Source organism: Piliocolobus tephrosceles, chromosome 15 (assembly GCF_002776525.5).
Source record: "Piliocolobus tephrosceles isolate RC106 chromosome 15, ASM277652v3, whole genome shotgun sequence".
NCBI classification, from domain to species: domain Eukaryota; kingdom Metazoa; phylum Chordata; class Mammalia; order Primates; family Cercopithecidae; genus Piliocolobus; species Piliocolobus tephrosceles.
Window position 1 is genome coordinate 21040507 of NC_045448.1, and position 24691 is coordinate 21065197.

Below are 24691 nucleotides of genomic sequence, written 5' to 3' on the forward strand. Positions count from 1 at the left end.
TATAAGAGAGAAAGTAAGAAAGATGATACTAACATGTGAAAGAGGAGAGAAAAGCGTCAGGTATCAGACTGAGAATTGAAGGGGGATTAAACCGAGTTAAAAAAATTCTTAATCTGTACTAATATATTCACTGACATTTCACGAGTGTGGCCATTAGCTTGGCTCAGTTTAACAGCAGCAACATATAATTCATTTGCATTTACAACGTAATGAACTTTTGTCTTAGCTCCACCTCTCAATTTAAAAAAAAGGCAAAACCTATTTATATTCACAAAGAGAAAAAAATTATTTCATAGGTTAGGGTCCATGTCACTTGTGCCTTTATAACATGCAGATCATGGCTCAGTCTATTCAGCCTACCAAGCAGCTAGCACGCAGGAGTCAAGCCGCTACAGTGACCGCCTGCCGGCTGAGCTAAGGCTCCTTAGTAAGAGCTTCTGAGGCACTGACAAAGAGCAGAAGTAGAACTAAAAGAATAACTTCTTTCTTGAAGGAGCTTCACTGAAGGCTTCTGTTTTTGTTTGTTTTGCTTTTAACTCCTGGTTCTATAAATTATAGACTAGCTTTAGGAAAAAAACTGAATAAAATTATAAATCTAGACTCATTTCAGAAAGCCACCAATGGCATTTGTTTAGGGATAGTACCACATATAGGTAGTTATTGCTTTATTTGCTCTACGGGCTTTTTCTCCCTCCTACTTTTTAACATTTCCCCCTAGTTTCCATAAATAATGTTCCAATATTCTTTTCATAACTTTGGACCAATCATCCAATACTGCAAACAAGCAAGCAAGAAAACAAGACAGCCTTCCTCCAAGCAATATAACATGAATCACTCTTAATCACTCAAAATGCCAAAAGTAGAGATAAATTATTAAAAGGTTGCCAAAGGCCAGGCACGGTGACTCACACCTGTAATACCCAGAACTCTAGGAGGCCGTGGCAGGAGGACTGCTTGAGCCCAAGAGTTTGAGACCAGCCTGGGCAACATAGTGAGAACCTACCTCTAAAAAAAAGTTTTAAAATATTAGCTGGGCATGGTAGTATGAGCCTGTAATCCCAGCTACTTGGGAGGCTGAGATGGGAGGACAGATTGAGCCTGGTAGGTAGAGGTTGCAGTGAGCCATGATCGCGCCACCACACTCCAGCCTGGGTAACAGAGCCAGACCCCATCTCAAAAAAATAATAAAAATGAAAATAAATAAAAGGGCACCAAAATACATGTCCCCAAAATAAGTTGTTCCTAAATGCACCTTTAATAATTTAGGAATGTCATAAGAAACATGTTTTTAATACAAAACTTGAAAATATTCTCTTTCAGGTAAGGTCTTTCTCAATGCTAAATTAAACAACTTTGGTAACTTATTCTGATGCCTGGAGTGCAAGCAAAGGTCACAAATTGATAAGCACTCTTCTGGCTCACACACTTACTTCTTAATCCAATGAATCTGTACCATCTCTGTCTTTAAGCTATGGATGATTAATGTAACTTTATTAATTATGCATATTCACCTAACATTCATTATACTACACTTCACATTAAATTATCCTAGATGTCTTTAACGTCAAAATCTTAAGCCATATAAATTTATCTATTTATACGTTTACTTTTTTTCTTTCTTTTCTTTTCTTTCTTTTTTCTTTTTTTTTTTTTTTTTTTGAGACACTCCACCCTGTCACCAGGCTGGAGCGCAGTGGCCCAATCACCACTCACTGTAGCCTCGACCTCCCGAGCTTAAGCGATCCTCCCACCTCAGAGGCACACCGCCAACATAACTGGCTAATTTTTGTATTTTTGTAGAGATGGAGTTTCCCCACGTTGCCCAGGCTGGTCTCAAACCCCTGGGCTCAAGTGGTCCACCTGCCTCAGTCTCCCAAAGTGCTAAGATTAAGGCTGTGAGCTACCACACCTAGTCCGATATTTACATTTTATTACAGATTAACCTATGCTTATTTTATTAATCTCTTAATATTTATTTTAAGTCACAATTGCCAGATACTCACTTTACTTGCTCACATAGAGCTTAATCAAGTAATATATACGTAATGAAGACTATTACCAACGCTTATGTGACTCAGAGATAAAAATCTGCCATTTTTCTTTTTTTCCTTTTTTTTTTTGAGACAGAGTCTCGCTCTCTTACCCAGGCTGGAGTGCAGTGGTGCGATCTCGGCTCACTGCAACCTCCACCTCCCGGGTTGAAGATTCTCCCGCCTCAGCCTCCCGAGCAGCTGGGACTACAGGTGCCCGCCACCACACCTGGCTAATTTTTTGTATTTTTAGTAGAGATGGGGTTTCACAGTGTTAGCCAGGATGGTCTCAATCTCCTGACCTCATGATCCGTCTGCCTCAGCCTCCCAAAGTGCTGAGATTATAGGCATGAGCCACCGATCCTGGACTAAAAATTTGCTATTTTTCAAGTAAACTGGTCAAATGAATTCTGGGTGGCTTTATACCAGAATAAGTAGATCCTGCGCCACACAGTACCAGAAGCCTGTTCATTTGATAGAATAAATGTTTTCTACACACACCAAGTGCTTCTAGAGTTGGCCGGAGAAATTGCTGAACCTAATAGCTGCTAACCATCTAGAACCTTATGAATCCCGTTTTAGATAATGCTAAGAAATGGAACACTGGAAATGTGTGAGGAATGTAAAACTCTCACTCTGACAGTAATGTTTAAGTTGGTATGCTTTATTAAATAATGTAAAATTATTCTCCAAAGTTGAAGATGCATATACTTTTCAACCAGAGATTCCAATCCTATATGCAAGCACACATGTACATGTGTGTGCACGTACACACACACTCTCTCCTTCCAAGCTCTCTACAGAAATGCACATATGTTCACAAGCAGTATGTTCAGGAATGTTGACTACAGCATTGTCCAATAATAAAACACGGAAATTACTTAATAACCACCCAGAGGAGCATGAGTAAGTAAATTATGATATAGCCATGAAACAGAAATCGCAGGGAAAAAAAAGGATGAGAAAAAAAAGGCTACTGCAAGAGCATATTGCAGTATAGTATGTATTTGAGGTTTAAAACATGTAAAACAATTACATTATGTATAGATACAAATATATTCAGAACAATGTTTCCTCTGGGGAATGGGGAAGAGGTAAAAGAAAGAGGGTACACAGAAGGTTCGACTCCACAATGTTTTACTTCTTTTTTAAAAAATCTGAAATAACGCAAAATGTTAAGATCTAAGTTGGGCAGAAGGTGCACAGAATGATTTTTCCACTATTTATTCTTTTCTGGATGTTTGAAATATTTCCTATCAATTCAGGATATAAAGACATCTGAACTGGACGGATGCTAACAAATAGCTAATATCTGACTAAGTAAGGCCAGCAAGGAAGTACCTCGGACACGGCCGGGCGCGGTGGCTCAAGCCTGTAATCCCAGCACTTTGGGAGGCCGAGACGGGCGGATCACGAGGTCAGGAGATCGAGACCATCCTGGCTAACATGGTGAAACCCCGTCTCTACTAAAAATACAAAAAAAAAAAAAAACTAGCCGGGCAAGGTGGCGGCGCCTGTAGTCCCAGCTACTCGTGAGGCTGAGGCAGGAGAATGGCATGAACCCGGGAGGCGGAGCTTGCAGTGAGCTGAGATCTGGCCACTGCACTCCAGCCTGGGTGACAGAGCAAGACTCCGTCTCAAAAAAAAAAAAGAAGTACCTGGGACAGAAGGCTGTTTCCACAAGCCTTACTTTCATCACTACAGCCATACGCACCCACACACACAAATCATTTCATTTAATCGTCCAATACTGCAAAAATGGAGGAATTAACTCCACTCAATAGAAAAGCGAGTTGAGATCAAAGAAACTGGGTGTTTTGGCTAAGGTGACACAGCCAAGAAGTCACAGAGATGAGTCCAGATCTATAGGTGCAAAGCACATTTCACAACTGTAGTGTTTCAAAGGAACGGGAGACGCACTTAGAAACTCTTATTAGAGAGGGGTTTCACTGATAACAAACTCAAGATGAGCCCCAAAGATAGCATGGCTTCCAATAACAGCTTAATTCTGGGCTATATGAAAAGGAAAAACAAAAAAACTATTAGCCAATTACACTCTGCACCACTCTGCACATAAGTGAAGTTTAATTTTAGACTGAGTTTTAAGAGGACCTTGATAAAATGGGTAGTCATTACCAAGGGCAACATTCCAACTCAACAAAAGAATAAGCTTTCTAGCCATTAGAGCTTTTAAAAACTGACCTGAATTGCTTTAGGAATACAAGCATTTCTCCTACTACACTGGTGGATATAAAGTTCTCATTTAATTATAAAACACTGTGGGTTTTGATGCAATCACCAACTCTCTTTAATTTAAACTGCTAAAAGCAAAATAACTTATTAAAACTATTGAGTTCCTAAACCCCTGTTCCCTCTGAAACTTTTTTTATTTATAAAATGATGTTTGAATAGGTAAGACTTCTTAATACAACTATTGTATTATAACACAGCACACTTCAGTGAACTAACCACCTCTAAAACTGTTCCAGAAGTTGAAAGCTCTTCTGTCACAGATGCAGAGGGTTCTACTCCAATAGAGATTCAACTGCATAACCAATAAACATCTTCCTAACTTTCACATTCTACGATAAGTGCAAAAGTTAGTATAGTTTTGGTACAGCAAATACTCAGCAGGGAGTCGAGTTTGAAACAAATGAAGTGGCAGAATCATGTAATGATTAAAATATTATCAAGCAAGGTGGAAACTGAAAGTGCTACTGATGTACGTATTTGGAAGATAGTGAGCTTTTGCCCCCACTGTAAAAAAAATTGGGATCTACCTCATACCATAAAGAAAAATTAACTAAAAATATATCAAAGACCTAAATGTAAGCACTAAAACTCTTAGGAAAAAAAGACATAAATTTTTGTGACCTTGGATTAAACAACAGTTTCTTCGATATGGCACCAAAAGCATAAGAAGGAACAAAATCAATAAACGGGACTTCATCAAAATTAGAAACTTTTGTTCCTCAAAAAATAACCACCAAGAAGGTAAAAAGAGAAACTACAGGATGGGAGAATATATTTGCAAATCATATATCTGATAAAGGACTTGAATCCAGAATATATAAAGAATTCTTACAATTCAATAACAAAAAGGCAACACAATTTTAAAATAAGCAAAACATCTGAAGAGACATTTCTTTAAGGAAAATGTACAAATGACCAAAAAGCATATGCAAAACTGTTCAACACAGTCATTAGGGAAATGCAAATCAAAATTATAGTGAGATGCCACTTCACTGAAGGATGTGGAGAAATCAGAACCCTCACACGCTGCTAGTGGGAACGTAAAATGGTGTAGCCACTTTGGAAAACAGTTTTCCGGTTCTCACAATGTTAAACACAATTATCATATGGCCCCACAATTCATATACTCAAGACAAATGAAAACATATGTCGATGCAAAAACTTGTACATGAAAGTTCAGAGAAGCATTACTCATAATAGTCAAAATGGATTACAGTGGGACATTATTTGGCCATAAAAAGGAATCAAATACTGATACATACTACAACATAGATGAACCTCAAAAACATTACAGTAAGTGAAACAAATCAGACAAAAGGTGAAATATTGTATGATTTCACTTACAGGAAATGTACAAAATAGGCAAATCCATAGAGACAGCAGGTAGATTAGTCGTTGCCTGTGGCTGAGGAAGGGAGGAATGGGGAGAGACTGCTAACAGGCATGGAATTTCTTTTTGAGGAAACAAAACAGTCTGATATTACACAATGGTGATGGTCGTACAACTTTGTGAATATACCAAAAGCTGCCAAATTGTACACTTTAACAGGGTGACTTATGGAATATGATTTATATATCAATAAAATGGGAAAACTTCCTTGGGAATACCAGAATGAAATACTAGATATTTCACCATAGTAAAGAAAATATGGCAATAAAGTCCCTAGAGTATGAAAAGAACTGCAAGACGCAAAGTACCAAGAAAATGTGTGCAGGTCAAGCCCTAAGGCTTTCTGATAAACACATTACCAGAGTTTACCGAAAATATAGTGTACAGCCAGAGACAGTGGCTCATGCCTGTAATCCCAACAGTCTGGGATTACCAAGAGGCTGAGGCAGGAGGATCACTTGAAGTTCAAGACCAGCCTGGGCAACACAGGGAGAATCCATCTTAACAAAAAATTTTAAAATTAGCTAGGCCAGGTGGTACCTGTCTATATATAGTCCCAGTTACTTGGGAGGCCAAGATGGGTGACTTGAGCCCAGGAGTTTGAGGCTGCAGTCAGCTATGATCATGCCACTGCATTCCCATCTGGGCAACAGAGCAAGACCCCGTCTCCTTTAAAAAAAAAAAAAAAGTGCAGCCAGGCGTGGTGGCTCACACCTGTAATCCCAGCACTTTGGGAGGCCAAAGCGGATCACTTAAAGTCAGGAGTTTGAGACCAGCCTGGCCAACATGGTGAAACCCCATCTCTACTAAAAATACAAAAAACTAGCGTGATGGCGGGCGCCTGTAATCCCAGCTACTGGGGAGGCTGAGGCAGGAGAATCACTTGAACCTGGGAGGCGGAGGTTGCAGTGAGCCGAGATAGCACCACTGCACTCTAGCCTGGGCGACAAGAGTGAAACTCCGTCTCAAAAAAAGTGCACGTTCCTACAGTCTGCCCTTCTGTCCCAGGTAGGCAGACCTAAACATACTAACCTCACTCCTATTTCTTTCTTAGTCTGTCACACATGCAAATATTACTGGTCAGTACTTTAACAGTATTATTCATTATAAAATAGTTCAGACACATAAAGAGGTACTGAAAATAATTTTAATGTATATTATATACCCACTACCCAGCTGAAGAGATAAAATATTATACATTCAATTATAATTTCTCCTACTTTATTTATTAAATAAACATTTACTTAATAAATAAATATTAAATACGTATTTGATATTTATTAAATATTAAATAAATATTAAATATTTATTAAATATTAAATAAATATTAAATATTTGTAATATTTATTAAATATTTTCCCTTTTAGAAAAAAGAATTTGAACTGTGACTACACTCTTTCTCTCTTGGTTAAACTCATCTGTACTAAGCCTACATATATGGCAAATGGAGTAAAACTAAGACATCCTTGTTCACCCAGGGACTCTTAAGCAATCTGACATGCAACATTTACCACCTACAAAATTTCTATCACTCTCAATTTTAACAAGAGAAGAAAACACTTCCACATTTTAACAGCGATAGTAATAGAAATGAAAGTCAGAAAATGACCACAGGGTTCTTTCCATCCAAACTTTTCACTGTCACTTAGTCACAGGCAAAGCCTCCACCATCCACCTTTCCTCATGAATGGTCATCCCAGCACACTTCTCACTTTAATATCTATCTTATTTTTCAAGGCATTTTCACAAACATCTAATTAACCCTGCAAAGTAGATAAGGCAGCTATTTGTATACCCACTTTTACAGATTTAGAAAAACAAAGTGATTATGAGCACAAGACTGGAGTCAAGCAGGGCTTGAATTCCCTGTTTCACTATTTCTTAGCAATGTGGCCTTGGACACTTTTAATCTTTCTGAACTGCAAAAATAAATACGATAATGTCTGGCTTACGGGATTGTTATAAGATTAGACTACACAATGTACATAAAGCACTTAGCACATAATCTGGTACAAAACAAGCACTAAGTGAATGTAGCTGCTGCTGTCATTATTGCTGATTTTGTTGATTATGCAAGATCCTACACAGAGGAGCCAAGACTGAAACCTAGATTTTCTTGAATCCACACAATATTGCTTCATTCTCAAATGGTCACACCAGGAGTCCTATTTGTACAAAGCAGACTCTATCATTTCCAGACAATGCCTCCCCGTTTTCTTCTAGACAACATGGTGATCGCTTTAGGATTTTAAGAAGCAAAAGCCAACAGTAATACCAACAACTGCTAACATCACAAGAGATAACCAGAGATTTTGTGTGTCTCACATACCATCTATAAAGTTGTCTTGTCCTCCCCCCACCAAAAAAATAAAACCCTTTATCAAGCTTCTACATCAAACTATCAATTTACAGGATATATAGAGGGCAGAGCAACATGTTTAACCAAACTGCAATCCCGACTGTAGGAAATTCTACAGGACAACCACCCAGGTTCTTCAAAAGTAAATTACAAAGAAAAAAAAGGGGATGAAGGGAAGAAGGAATCTACAAATTTTAAAAAAGACTTGAGGCATTTCATTCATTAAAATTATTTTAAATTCTCCCCCAAAAAAGGCAATATCAGCCCCATGTACATCTGCCTGGGGAAATGATTATGCTAATGACATAACCAGAATATTCAGGAATATTCTAGACTTTGGGACATTCCACTTTTTTTGTCATTGCAAATAAATTAATTAATGTTCTGCTTTGTAAAAGAAAGACAATAACAACACATATAGACTTTACTCTGCCTATGCTATAACCTAATATAAAAGTCTTATTCTGAAGAGTAATCTTAAGACAACGGGTTCACAAATTTTTTAAATAAGCCCCCCTTTTCCTTTCCAAATCCACAAGAGATGGCTGGAGCAAAAGTCAAAGAAAAAAATGAGAATAAAAGTCATAATTATGAAATGAAATTTTCACAGTTTTCTTTGTAATTAAAGCTTAAAAGAAAGCTAACACCATCAATAGGATTAGCTGTCAAAGGGAACCTTCCCAGAAGTAACCCATCTATGCTATGACTTGAGATATCTTAATAAAAATTATAGCTCCTCCTTGTCAGGAGGAAGTAGCTAGCTTAAGGTAAATTAAATGAAAATTAATCTGAAATTTCAGTATGAGCACATGCTACAATGAAATTACTTGTTTGTTTCCATATTACTCCAAACAGGATTTGAGACCGTTCACAGAGTGTATTAGAATTAAAAAGAAAGAAGAAATTGGGCAGAGAGAAAATGAGGGAGGAAAATAAGATAAAGTCAGAGGTCAGTTTACCACACAAATCATATGCCACAAGGTCCTATACAGTTCTAAGAGAAGGAACACACATTTGACTCTGAGTTCCCTTCCAAAGAGAGAAATAACCATCAGTTATAAAAGTCAAGATGACTGCATAATACAAGTGAACCAGCTGGTCAAACGAAACACAGCTTTTCCTGGTACCAAGACCCGGAGAAAGAATTACTACCATAGATTCTAATGATGATGATGAAGATGATAAAAAAACAATAGATCTGAAATGTTTCCAACATAAAGAAATGATAAATGTTTGAGGTAATGGATATCCTAAATATCCCGATTTGACCATTATACATTATATGCATGTATCAAAATATCATGGGCACCCCGTAAGTATGTACTATTTATTTTAAACATTCAAAAAAGAAAACAACAGCTCACCTTTACTGTATATGTTCTGGACCAGGCATGACCTAAGCATTTTGTACGTATAAACTCACAAAATTCTCACAACCACCTTGTGGAGATAGATACTATCATCCCTATTTAATACATGAAAAGGCTGAGGCGCCAAGAGGTTAAGTAACACAACAACTAGGCAGTAGCAGAGACAGCCAGAATTCAAGCTTAAGAAATCCGGCTCCAGAGCCCATACTCCTAACACAGCCCCTCATCCACAAAGCTGTCTCCCTTTGAATACAAGTATTTGCTTCCAGCTAAAGACAGTATTTGCTCATCATATATTAGCTCATTTTATGAGCTCATCTTAGTCCTCCAGATGAGTCACTAATAGTAACAGTAGTACTGTAATAGTAGTAACAACATCAACAAGGACACTGAGATAAAGGAGATAATATTTTCACAAGAATTCTACAAGAGGAGTGCTAAATTTCATAAAGCTGTTTGTTTTAATAGCTCTCAATAAATGTTTATTGCATTACACCAAAGAACAATTCTGCAAAAGCAATTCTATCCCAGTCTAAAACAATGCAATCAACATACTCTCTGGTATTCTTGCCTAGTCCAGTAAAAACTGATTATTTCTAAAGCAATGGATTGAATGTGTTTTAAGCAGTTCTCAAAAAAATGCTGTTTCTAGGTTTTTTAATAAAAATCAGGTGGCAGAGTATGTGGATACATACTTGCTAGAGTGAAGCTATTCCATATTGCCAATTATAGGTACTATCTATATTTCATAGTCAATCAAATGCAGTCAGGTGAATATTCTCTTACGATAATTAAGGAACATAACCACTAAAGATGCCTAAGTAGCCTGCCAACCTACCTCTCCACGGAGGTGAGCCAAGAAAGTAACAAGCCGAAATTACCCTCTGAAAATGATTCTGAATCTGCACCAATGGATAGTCAACTGAGTCCCAAAGTTCTATAGCCTTCAATGTCATCACAATGATTTTGACCCCAAAGTCCTCAAAGCAAGAATTTCCCAGCATTCAGCTCAGCCATAAATCACCTGAATAAAGCAGCCACAGAGCATCCAACTGAGACATGTACCCCCAGCTAACTAAATCATTGGCCAAAGAGAGAAATAACTATCAGTTCCAAAAGTCATACTGACTACGTAATACAAGCGAACCAGCTAGTCAAAGGAAACACAGCTTTTCCTGGTACGGAGACCTGGAAAAAAATTTACTACATAGATTCTAATGATGATGATGATGATGCCAACAGGGGTCTGGATTAGCAAGGACTCTTTCGGTTACAAAAGACAGGAACACAATGCAAACCAGCGCAAGCAAACTGGCAACTGATTAGTTCATTTAACTGGGAAATATTGGGTGGATCTAATATAGAGTGCAACTAGATCTAAAGGCTCCAATGGCTCCCAATGCTTATGCACTGAAGCATGTGACAGTGAGTGTGTGTGTGAGTTAGTCTGTCTGCCTCAACTCTGTATGTTGGCCTCATTCTTTCCTATGGCAGATGGGCTTCCTTCAAGGCACTCTCTATGTTAACTCAGCTTAGCAACTCCAACGGGATGAACCTGTCCTTCATCCAATATGTTTTTCAATCTCAAGGAAGGACTCAACCTACTTAGGTCGTCACATGGCCATCCGGCAGCAATCACTGTGTCCAAGAGAATTAAGTGTTATGACAGATCAAGCCTGAGTCACAAACCCACTTCCTCTAGAAAACCTACCCAGATCATACTAGGCTCCTAGTATCATTGGTAACAAACATGTATGTATACTGTGGGTAGAGCATTATGAAAGCACTGTGGTACAAACTAGTACAATAAATAGTCTCTATCCACTATAATTTACAACCTGGAAGGAAAGGATACACGTAAAAACAGAGACAAGTAGCCAGGTGCAGTGGCTCACGCCTGTAATCCCAGCACTTTGGGAGGCCGAGGCAGGCAGATCACCTGAGGTCAGGAGTTCAAGACCAGCCTGGCCAACATGGCGAAATACTATCTCTACTAAAAACATAAAAATTAGCTGTGTGCGGTGGTGCACATCTGAAATCCCAGCTACTTGGGAGGCTGAGACAGGAGAATCGCTTGAACCCAGGAGGCGGAGGTTGCAGTGAGCCAAGATCACGCCACTACATCCAGCCCCAGCAACAGAGCAACACTCCGTCTTAAAAAAAAAAAAAAAAAAAAAAATACAGAGACAAGTATAAGTGATAATAAATTTCAAGTGAGTGAAAAAATAGTTAAGTGCTAGATAAGTTTCCATATATCTCAGTTAAAAACTAAGCCATATACTCTCACGTGACATATTTCATATTGCTGTATATTATTTTTAAATTCATGTATGATTTATAGCAACTGAGACTCCCTTATAGGGGTTATAATCTCCTTGAAAGGCAAGAATCCTAAAATATAACTACTTTATGGTGCCCCATATTATCAAACAACAGATATGCAATTAAAATTTGCATTTTATTGTGAAGACTGTGTTGAAAAATTAAACAGAAATGTAGTAATCCTCAATACATGAGGATTTTGTGTTTCCATCACTGTAAAGGCGACAGAGGAAAGAACACAAGTTTTTCTGTCACCCAGGACAGGTAGAGCTCTACACTGGAGAACAATGACTCACCAGGCTACTCCAGACTTTTGAGCATATCCCTTTACAGCCAACTTCTTATGTTGTGGAACAACAAGTTCTCCAAGCAATATCAGATTTCCAATTCAATTCCCTAAATACCCTGAAACTAGTCAAGAAAATTCCTAGTTTATCTGCGAGTATTCCAGGAACACGCACATGCGTGCACACATGCACACAGTCACACCCACAAAAGGTCTATTTCTCTAAGTACATTCATAAGTAACATTATGATTTAATCAATATGACTTGGCAAATATTGTAATATCTATGTGTGTAAGACAATGCAGAGGACAAAATATAAAACATAATCCCTATTTGCCATTCTCACACCCTAATATAGGAGACAAGACACACAAAAACAAAAAATTTCATAAGGTACAAGGTTGTACGTGTAAAGTATCAAATGAATAACAAGGAAAACAAATACTGAGAGTTCACAGAAGGAATTGATTACTTTTAAATTTTATGGTCTGAACACTTAATAAGCAAGGTGAAATCTGAGTTGAGCTGTAAAGGATAGGTAGAATTTCAAGAGGCATAGACTAGATTAAGGGAGAACATTCCTTGGAAAATAACATATAAAGAAGTAGAAAGAGAAAAGCTGAAGAGATGTTTAGAGGACAAAAAACTGACAATTTTATTTCCAAACACAATTTATTGGGGCAGACTAGTGGGAAATGAACCCAGGAAAGAAAGTTGGTGCCAGACACTGGAAAGCTTTAAATGCCAGGCTAAGGAACAACTTTATCTTGACAGTAATGAGGAACCACTGAAGGTTTTTTTTGAGCAAAACAGTACCATTAAAGTAAAAATTAGGATAATCATTCTAAATCAAAATTTGGGACATACACGAAGAAGGAACTCACTGGGGAGTGGGACCACTTTGCTTGACCAATTAATTAACTGTTTGACCAATAATTAAGCCCCAAAAGAAAAAAAAAGAATAATAATTAAGCCTGAATTAGAATGGTATCAGTGAGGAGAAAAGAGCCTACAGAACTTGCAAAGTGTTTTTAGCATATGTCAAATCAGACCCAAAGAATTCTAGAAAGCTGAAATTCAGATGCTAAAGATAGGTCAAAAGCACAACTGTGAATCCCAGCCTACCCAGCAGGGATACTTGAAGCAAAGTGAATTGAAACTGGGCTCTTTATATATATTCCTGTCTCTACACCCATACAATAGGTCCACTCTTTTTAACTGGGGGTTAAGGGGATACAGAAGGAAAATAACATATATAAAAGCAGCCAAGGGATGGAGGGCCAGGTAGTTGTGCAATAAACAGACAGAACTCAAACACCTGTAAAAGCCAAAGGCACTGCAATCACATCTATTGCAAACTGGAAAAACAGACTGCACATCTAGTCATACGGGTGGGCTTGAGTAATGATATCAGATATATCTACCAAATTTGGCAAGAGGGTACAACTGGATGAATAGAGTTACTGAGGTCCCACTCCTCAAAAGGAGAGATCCTAAACCATTGGGGGAGGTCATGGACCCTTTCAGGAACTTGGTGAAAGCTCTAGACCCTCTCCCCAGATAAATATATAGACTCACAAAATTTTACATACAATTTCAAAGTGCTTACAGATCCCCTAAAGTCTATCTAGGGGCTCTTATTCTATGAACCCCAGGTTAAGAACTTTTGGTATAGAATCATGATAGCCATTTTTATGACATATCTCACGGTTTAAAAGTTTCTAAATAAGAAGCCATTATACTTATTTATAATTTATATATACTGCACACCAAATCAATAAATTTATGTACATATAGCATACACAAAAATGGAAATTAAAAAGAATATTTATTATAGCAAGTAAACAAATTTTTAAACATTTACTTTTCTTATTGATGGCACAAAAACTCTGTGCTTTTCCCAATATTGTTATTAATAAACACCATTTCACTACTTTTGGTGACAGCAATGTAAATGAACATGGTTTGTTATTTTTATATCTTGCTTTCATACTTTGTAATATAGCAACTTGAAGGTCTGGTTCTAAATTCGGTTCATTTTTATGAAATACAACTTTTATTTGGTTTTAATGGTTATCATAGCTGAAAAATGTTACCTCACAAAGATGAATAAAACCAAAAGAAGAACTCCATTACTGGGTGCACTGAATAAAACATGATATTCAATTTCCAATCCCATTCACCATTTAAGCAAAGGTTTTTGCCAAAATTCAGCTAGTGCATTTCCGTATCTTCTGATGGCAATCAGTTGTTCTTATAAACTAATCAGATGGTATTGCCTTTTTGTGTTTTCAGCAGATGGGCTCAAAACCACTAAACACCTCTTTTACAAGATTTTTATACAGGTTAGAAAATTCTGTTTCCAAGTTCAAGTATACATATATAAAAAAGCTGTTAAGGTAACACACATAACTTTCAGCAATTAAATTCCATAATAGAAATAATTCTAAATATCCATTTTCAATATCCTTTCTCTACAGCATTAAATTTTTTGTTGTTGTTCTGAAAGGTAGTTACTTTTTGAATCACTGTTAAGAACTTACCCTATTATCTCAAAGGGGCAAATTAAGTGTGTTTGCTAGGTAACATACCACGTACAGCCACGTTGCACAGAAGGTGGTAACAAACTTGGGACATTTGTCTTTTTGTGAAAAAAATACTGAGTAAGTCATCCTTAAGTTAGATCATTCTTAACTCCTCTGCCACAAGGTGACCAGTTAATCTCTATGAAATAGTATAAAAAAGAGCTGCATAACTGATCTCTGCTGCAATACAAAATAGTGTTAATAGTCTACTATTTAACATAATAAACCTAAAATCCAGTTACCCAAGCCCCTGTAAACTACAAACCACCACAACAGACTGAAAGAGAAGAAACATCCTCACAGACCTCTAGTATTTCTTCCATTTTGCAGATAATTTAATGTTAAGAAACTACTGGCCAGGTGCGGTGGCTCCCACCTGTAATTCCAGCACTTTGGGAGGCAGAGGCGGGCGGATCACCTGAGGTCGGGAGTTCGAGACCAACTTGACCAACATGAAGAAACCACGTCTCTAGTAAAAATACAAAATTAGCCAGGCATGGTGGCACATGCCTGGGCGACAAAAGCAAAACTCCACCTCAAAAAAAAAAAAAAAGAAAGAAAGAAAAGAAAAGAAAAAAAGAAACTACTGTGCTAAAAGTGCCTGGGGTCCCAGGAGTGAAGGCTCTTTAACAGCCTACCCAGCAGGGATACCTGAAGGGATACTTCCAACCAATTTCTGCTGTATGCTATCAAAGTTTCAAAGGACCTATCTTTAAAGGTACCCCAATTACACTGTATCATCTCTGAATTACTACCAGTTTGGCAAAAGACACACCACAGCACATTCAGTGACATTAGTTGTCTTCAACGCTGTTCCCTCCGTGTAATGAGTAACATTGGCTAGGGGCATCAGTCAAATAACAGACAGGGCTGGAACAAGGTCCAAGTCTCTTCATGACACATCCTGCCTTAAATCCTTTTTGGAACATGGCAAGGCATTAATAAATCAGTAAAATAAATCATGAACTATAAATGAGAGCCAGGGGCTTCCAAATTATATGACCAATCTCATTTATACAATCAGATACACTTATATTTATACAAAGAGACAATTTTACACTGAACAAACAAGTCCACTCCATCATCTTAAAGAATGCCAAGCCGGGCGCGGTGGCTCAAGCCTGTAATCCCAGCACTTTGGAAGGCCGAGATGGGCGGATCACGAGGTCAGGAGATGGAGACCATCCTGGCTAACATGGTGAAACCCCGTCTCTACTAAAAAATACAAAAAACTAGCCGAGCGTGGCGGCGGGCGCCTGTAGTCCCAGCTACTCGGGAGGCGGAGGCAGGAGAATGGTGTAAACCCGGAGGGCGGAGCTTGCAGTGAGCTGAGATCTGGCCACTGCACTCCAACCTGCGCGACAGAGCCAGACTCCGCGACAGAGCCAGACTCCGTCTCAAAAAAAAAAAAAAAAGGCCGGGCGCGGTGGCTCAAGCCTGTAATCCCAGCACTTTGGGAGGCGGGGAGACGGGCGGATCACGAGGTCAGGAGATCGAGACCATCCTGGCTAACACGATGAAACCCCGTCTCTACTAAAAAAAAAAAAATACAAAAAACTAGCCAGGCGTGAAGGCGGGCGCCTGTAGTCCCAGTTACTCGGGAGGCTGAGGCAGGAGAATGGCGTGAACCCAGGAGGCGGAGCTTGCAGTGAGCTGAGATCTGGCCACTGCACTCCAGTCTGGGCAACAGAGCGAGACTCCATCTAAAAAAAAAAAAAAAAAAAAAGAATGCCAAGCGATAATACACTGTTTAAAAGGCCGGCTGTAATCCCAGCACTTTGGGAGGCTGAGGAGGGTGGATCACAAGGTCAGGAGTTCGAGACCAGCCTGGCCAACACAGTGAAAGCCCATCTCTACTAAAAATACAAAAATTAGCCAGGCGTAGTGGCAGGCGCCTGTAATCCCAGCTACTCCGGAGGCTGAGGCAGGAGAATCACTCGAATCTGGAAGGCAGAAGTTGCAGTGAGCAGAGATTGCACAACTGCACTCCAACCTGGGCGGCAGAGAGACACCATCTCAAAAAAAAAAAAAAAAAGAATACTTACTGTTTAAAAAAAAAAGTCAGTGGTATGAAACAGAAGATAGAAGATAAAATGTAAAGGAAGTACACGAAGAACAATATAAAGGACATCTAGAGGGGATGAAATTAGGCCTGATAAACAAAGGGCCATAGAACGATGCTGGAGGAATGTTGGAATAATGCAATTCTGGTTGGTCCAAAATTCATCTATATATTTAATAAACTCAAATCAGCATCTAAGAACCACTGGGAGGTTAAAATACTTTTTTAAAGTTGATGGCAGGATTTGCCTTATCAGTAACAATATATAAACCACTAAGGAACTGTCACATATTAAACAGATGTATCTCTTTCTGGAATAAATAATGCAGAATCAGAAAAAAGGGAGTATAGAAACAGCACATCAAAATGTAGACTTCAAAATAGTGAGGAATTATTAAAATGAATATGTTAATAAATCATGTTGGATCAACTGGCTAACTCTTGGGCAAGTATCATGTAATATGCATATCTCACATCACATGTAGGTTAAGGCATAATTCATAATCAAAAGTAAAAAATAAAAAAGTTAATTCAAAAAAATATAAGGCAGTGAAAAAGATTTTGTACTAACTTCTATTCAAAAAAAAAACACATATAATCTGTATTTAAATATACATAAAAATGAGTGAATAAGTTCCCAGTGTGGGTAAGCCTTACATATGGAATCATTTCAAAAACCAAAAATATAAAATTTGGGGTATAAAACCTGCCAAGAAAAGATCCACGTAAATTTGGAAAATTGACATTTCTCATTTTCATCCATATCTACATACTTACTACATACTGCTCCCCACCACCTCCCTCCATTAAAATCCACCAATGTTTCGTTACTACACCTAGACGATATGCTTCCCTCTCCCACTTCAGCTGATGCCACACTCCTTGCACTTTCCCCTGCATTACTTCCTGTCTTTTCATCTTTGCTATTTAATCTTCCTGAATATACTGTTCTCCTTGTCCCTATTCTTAAAGAAATAATCCCCTGCCCTCAATGCTTTTGTCTACCACCAAGCCCTCCATAAAACTTGCCCTGATCTTTCTCAAATGAAAATACAATAATCACTCCCTCTCCCTGAATGTTCAAAGTACTGTTTCAGGACCTGTCTCACAGCACTCATCACATTCAATTAGTATTATAGGTGTTTGTATGTTTGTCTTATCACCTCCCTCAGGTCATAATCTCCTTAAGAACAGGATCTATATCTTATCGGTTTATTTCCCAATCACCGCTATCTTTTTACAGCACACTACCTTGAACAAAGTATGTACTCATATAACTATGTCTTGAACGAATGATTGAGTAGCTACTTAGAAATTCAATTACAGACTACCTGTACCATTTAGGATGGAGAGGGAGATATTAGACACTGCAGAGTAACTTTTTGTTTTCTTCCAAACAAAGTCACCAAAGTAAAGTCAATATTACACATACAGATGTTTTCAAAACTCAAGGACATTTCATCCTTCAACTATCTGGTCAAATACGATGTGATATGTTTATACACACATATACTCACAATAGAATATCTTCTGTTAAACAAATCTATGCTTGATAATAAAAGCATGTAAATGTTTTAACCACATAGGCAAACTGAAATTTTAAGATAAAATCAACCATTGAAATTACAACTGGAATCACAGAGAATGACCAAGCAATTTGTTCCAAAAAAACAAAAACAAAACCAAAGCATGCTAAGCTTTAGCTATTTAAATACCAACAAAACTTGAGAGGCAGAATTTTATGGCTAGGAATCCAAAATCAACCAAAGATAAGCTTACCTGGGTAAAAGCACCAAAGAATCAACATTACTGAAGTACAAAGGTGAGACCAGAAACAGCACAAGAATCTCTTTTTTTTTTTTTTTTTTGAGACGGAGTCTCCCTCTGTCACCCAGGCTGGAGTGCAGTGGCGTGATCTCGGCTCACTGCAACCTCTGCCTCCCTGATTCAAGCAATTCTTCTACCTCAGCTTTCTGGGTAGCCGGGACTACAGGTTTGCGCCACCACACGGCGCTAAGTTTTGTATTTTTAGTAGAAACGGGATGTCACCATATTGGCCAGGTCTCGAACTCCTGACGTCATGATCTGCCTGCCTCAGTCTCCGAAAGTGCTGCGATAACAGACGTGAGCCACCACGCCTGGTCCACAAGAATCTTAAAGTGACATTTTCATTAAGTAACTGGTATGTATGGCTCCCGGGTTATCAGAAAGGAACGAGACTGCAGGAGTCTCCACAACACATGTATTCAAGAGAAAGAAAGTTCAGAAAGAAAAAAAAAAAAGTACAATGTGGCCAAGTGTGATGAACATGCTTGAAGAGAAGTCAATTGAAAGGTACGAATATGATTTCCACTCAGTAGGCTTGAACTCAAATGTCATCCCTAACACCTACAAGCTGTGCAATCTTACGTCAGCCACTTAACTTCCCTGAGCCTTGTTTCCTCATGTATGAAATGTAATATGTAGAGCTAGCACAGTACCTGGCTCAGAGACAATACTCAGTAAATATTTGCTGACTGTGAATGAGGGCCTTACAAGAAAAGGAGACATTTCTCTGCAGGTATTTTTGTAGTTTTTGAGAGAACAGTCTTAATTAATTCCTGATTAATACCTTCTTACAATATTTAAGAGTCAAATTTTGGTCAAAAAAAAAATGCTCCTTTCCTCCTAGCTTACACATTACTCAAAAGCTTACAAGAATTCTTATAATTTAAAATCTCTTTGTGATATTGTAACTTTCAATGCAAAAAGTCACTCTCATAAAGAAACCCCATTCCCAACTGCATCTGCATGGACTTAGTCTGCTCAGCTGTAACATTAAGAAGGCCGTCCTAAATGATCATTTAAGGTTCTTTTACTCTAAATGTTGTAGTTCACGGCATCTCAAGAATTTTCCAATCTGTTTAGGAAAACCAATCAACATACACTAAAAAGAGAATCTCTCTCAAAAGAAGGAGCGAGAAAGAGAAGTTTATTATATCGAACAGAATAACTAATGCTAAGGGAGTGATAAAAAATCAAGCTTTCTTGAAAACATACCAGCTTTGATGCTGTTTTTGAAGGTCACAAGAACATAAAGGAAATCCAATTTAAATGAAGAAAATGGAACATGTAAAACCAAAGACGCAAGATATCTATGATTATCATAATACTTTCTTCATTGTTTAACACTTCAGTTTGCGACGCATTTCTGCATATGCCATCTACAGCAAATTTTCTGGAATGCGAAATGAAAGAATCAGTTTAAATGATTTACATTTGATAAATTTGCCCACAGAAAGTCTCCTCTGAAAACAATAACATAAAAAAAATTTTTTTTTTTAGAAGGGAGTTTCATCAGCATTTATGTGTAGGATAAATTAGAGAGGTAAATGCATGCAAGCAAACAGCTGTAAACCTACAAATCACAGAATTTTAAAAAAAAGAAGAAATGTGAAATTAGACCAATATGCTCATTTAATGATAAAGAAACTGAGGCCCACAGAGTCAATGTGACTCCCATTACTCCATGTGCAAATGACAGGAGGACCAGATTGCAGAGCCAGAAATAAAGGAAAAAATTTGAGAAATTACAAAGAAAAGAATGCAAGAATCTGGTGATGAATTCGCTAATGAAACACCCATTTGTTAGCTAGTCATTAATGTCTATGTGCCAATCATATGCTAAACATATTTAATAATGTATTTTAAAGATTACAACATGAGGACAAGTACATTACTTCAATTTTAAATATAAAAACTGAAGTTTAGTGTGGTTATAGCTCAAGGCTACATCAACCTAAGAATCTGGAAGAGCTAGACACCTCTGTCTGTCTGAAGTCAGCGCTCCATTTCTAAAAGATGCTTTAAAATTGCTTAACAATTATAAGCTGAAAGGGCAAAAATGAAGCATCACTCTGGAAAAACTGGATAATCCAGTGCAATTAGAATTCTGGTCCTGATAATGGCTGCATTTTGCTTCCGTGCTTGCACCTATTTTTATGAGTCTGGCCTGTCTGTGCCTAATGGTCAGGTCAGGGCTACTCAGTAAAACCAAACATCCCTGCCCTCCACACACTAAAACACACTCCCGGTGAGCGGTAAGAACAAAATATATCTAAGATGAGGGTGAGTCTTCCGTAACTCCTCGAGTGACTAGAGCTTCTATTTTGGCATAAGCTACTTATCTTTTAAATATGATAACCATACTAAGCTTTTCTAAAAGCCTATCACTCCAAGGAGCCTCAAAAATTCAGTGTTGCAGATAGGGTTATGGGGGAAGAAGCACGGATACAACTCACTTTACTTAAACTTATCGAATTGGACTTATATGTTGGTATCAGTGTTTTATAATAATTTCCCTTATTCAGCCATGTATCCTGCAGAAATACATAATAATCATTTCTATACATTAATCCAAATACTACATGACCACAAACCATTTTCCAGAACTAAGCTATTTTAAAAAAGCAAGCAAGAATGGTACCTAGTTGCCACTAGGCCATTTTATGATCTCTGACATCAAATGTTGAAAGGCGCAAGGTCTAACTAAAATATAAAGAGAAAAAGGAAGGTTTTAAATGACTAGACCTCATCTTCAATGTTAAGAATAGAACACGAGGCCTATCCTTAGTTGCCAATCGCCAACGGCTAAACCACTGGCTAATCTGGGAAAGCAGCAACTTTAAAAAGTCCTTTCCTACAGTCTAGTCTTCCCAAATGGGTAGGAAAGTTATCTAAGATGGGGAGAAATGTATTCGGTTCTGCGGCCCAGATCAGATACAGTGTTCTGACATCCACCTCCTGAGACACATGGTTTTCACCCGAGCCCATACCCACCACAGCATTCAATATTTGCAAGTAATGCAAAATGGAACCCTCCAAAACATTTCTGGACCTCTGCCAGGAGGTCCTCTGAGAATCTCTGTTATAATCATATTTAGAAGGCAAAAACCACTGCCAAAACAATCATGAGCATCACGGGGATCTCCTATGCTCCATGACTTAGATTCTACTCCGTGTTGTGTGCTAGTATTGACCTCCCACACCTGCCCTAAAATGAAAACGATGTTAAGCCACATGGCTTAAGGCCAACCAACTCCGTAAGACATGCAACGTAACATTCAAACAATGTGGAGTCCTTGGGAGACACAGAAAAAAGACAAACTAAAGTACAGAACAGAGGTAGTATCGAAGAGAAGGTATATGAAATTGATGACAACCAAACAGGGAGAACTAAAACGGCCTTGAAAACACAATTATAAATCACAGTCTGGTATACAGATTCCCGATACAGATAATAGGGAAAAGAATTTCAAGAAATGCCCAATACCCCCTCTCCAACCACTCGACCTTTCAGCACCTCTATACCACCCTCATCACTTACTCAACATTTAGTCCTAGTGAAGACCGCTCACTGGATTAGCAGGTTCAAGAGGACATGCACAGAACATTCCATTCTGAGAACAACATCTTTAAATTATTTAGGCTTGTTTACCACCCTTCCCTATAGAGTAAAAGCATGAAATGTTGCCAGCACTTTCACAATATACACCAGTTAGCACCATAGCAACCCAATCTTCTGCCCACCAAAAGATTAACACATAAGTAGAAAACAGGAAATTCAACAAAAATTAAAGTTTGACCTTAGACTCCCTCAACAGTTAAATGTCTTAAGCAGGAGCAGTGTCTTTCCATCACACCCACTTCATGCTACCCTTACAGCTTCCTGGCATAAGCAAGTTCTTGGGATTATACAAACTGCTGCTTCTGTTTCCAGCCCAGATTTCTAGAAATGAAAGCCTGGAATTGAGGGAGAAACAAAAACAAATGTTCGCAGAAAGAGGGAGGAAAAAACAATGTCTATATAATCGTAGCTTAAGTGAAACAATCACCATCAGCTACATCAAGCGCTTTTTTTTTGCCCCCAATAAAACCACTGCAGATCTAAAACACTCCCTTGGTTTAAACCACACAAAAAGCCATTCAATAGGCACAATCCTACAGGTTTTCTGAGAGAAATAAGGAAGAGATCAAGTATAAGCTATGTAAAATTCACGTTCTGCACCTTATAAAGCAAACTTCAATGCTGCTAAATAACCAGTAGAAAACATCTACAAAAATCAAACCAAACACCTGTTCTTATAAGCAGCAGTCCTCTATTTTCTCTCTAAACTATATATTCCCAACTCAGACCCTCTTTGTGACCCACTGTTTCCAAAGCATCGAGTCTGAAGAAGAAACAGAGAGAAAACATTTCGGACATTCGTTCACAAAACCAAATTAGACCTTTCCACAAAGTACAGGAGATAAAACAGAAACACTTCCATTTTATCTAATTTATGGCAAATAGTTCAAGGAATGACTATTTGTTAAGCTGAATCAAACCCCACTGCTACCTTTAACCCAAAACTATTTCTAGTTCAAGAGCCAAGAGACCCAAGCAAATAATACTTTCTTTTCACATTATTCTCAACATGAAGAAATCCGACCCCTTCCTACAACATCATAGCTTCTGTGAAACAAGCTGAGGCCCCTCTGGTCAACTTTTGTTGTTGTTGTTGTTGTTTTGTTTTGTTTGTTTGTTTTTTGAGACTAACCTCCAACCAATTTCAAAAGAGGAGATAAACCTCAAACAAATTTAACCCTTGAGATCCATCCCTCAACTGTACCATATAATCTACGCTTCACGGCAGTAATGTTTTAAGCAGACACTTGATTTCTTAATCACTGAAATGTAAGCACCAGCCCTCACAAATCATCGCCACAGAGATTCCTCTTGGCATCCACAGAGGGTGCTGGGGCTGCAAGTCACTCAAGAACCCTTCACTCACCAACATCACACTCGACATTAAAAATTCACCGTCTCCGAAAAAAAATGTCACCTTCTCCACAAGGACACCTGCCTGTTCAACACCTCTACCAGAAACGAGGAGGGCCAAGCATGAGAGGCTAACAGACCCTCCAGCTTAAAGTTTTCCTTCCCACGAAACTCTCCGGCCACAACACCGTGGCCTGTCCTTGTCACACACACAGGCTGTATTGTCAACCCCTCCGTCTTCCTCTAACGTCGTCAGACTGGGCAGTGTCTACCCATGGGGGTAACTGCTTTTAAAAAATTAAAAAGCAGCCACCACAGCTGGGTAGTAAGGACTGGAGACCCTGGTGTCCGATTTCTTCAGGTCTTTTCCAAGGGACTAGAGAGCGGCCTGAATTCTGTCACTGCCCACTAACCAACCCCACCTCCCAACCGCCCCTTGTCAACATGTTTGCTTCCCTTCCTCGGCCCTTTCGGCTGAATCCCAGGAAGGGGACCAAACACCGGCCGCGACAGGAACATGTTCAGTGTCCATCCCATGTCTACCTCCGAAACCCCTTCTCGGGAAAAGGGGCGAGCAAGCGCGCCGGGGTCAAACCCGAGCGCCGTCGAGGGCTGCGCTGACGGAGTGGGACGCCGCGGTCGCCCCCATTTCGCGGTCCGGGCAGGCGAGACTCCGAGAGGTGAGCGGGCTGGCCAAGGTCACGGCGTCGTCGGGGCCGAGGGGCGCCCGCGCCGACTTCCGGCTCCCCCTCTCGGCGACGACCCGGGGCGCCCGCACCCCACGCCGGGCAGGCGGCCGCGCAGCTCGCGCCCCCTCCGCGGATGCTCGCCCTCTCCGCTCTAACTAGGGCAACTGGAAAAGAGGCGGAGAGAAGTCGCTGCTGCAGCGATTTCCCTCGGCGGGGAGCAGCCCCCAGCTGGTGCCCGTGACAGCTGCGACCTCCGCCCCCTCCAGCCGCGCGGGGCCGCGAGGGGAACTCGGGGAAGTGGGAGGGGGATGGAGCGGGAGAAAGGAGAGCAGGGGGCGGAGGGGCGCCAGCTGCTCCCCGCCCCCTAGGGCCTCGGCGGCCGCGCGGCTCGTGACAGCTGCACCCACCGGGAGGCTCCGCACCCGCCGCCCGCCACTCACCTGCCGCCGCCGCCTCTGGGCCGCGCTCACCGGCGCCGCACTCGTCCGCGACCGTGGCGGCGGTGCCGCCGCGGCCTCCGCCGCTCCTCGGGCCCGGCGCCCGGC

General features: G+C 39.5%; 1 protein-coding gene across 2 annotated transcripts in view; it reads right to left on the minus strand.

Moving 5' to 3' along the window:
• Positions 1 to 24691, minus strand: part of NCOA1 (nuclear receptor coactivator 1) — a 276873-nt gene extending 252182 nt beyond the window's left edge. The window contains exon 1 of one of the 2 annotated variants that reach the window (XM_026454739.1): positions 24587 to 24691. The gene's annotated coding sequence lies outside the window, so the exon portion shown is untranslated. Of the gene's footprint in view, positions 1 to 24000; positions 24140 to 24586 lie in introns of those variants that run through there. The other variant, XM_023230092.1, reaches the window with a different exon arrangement.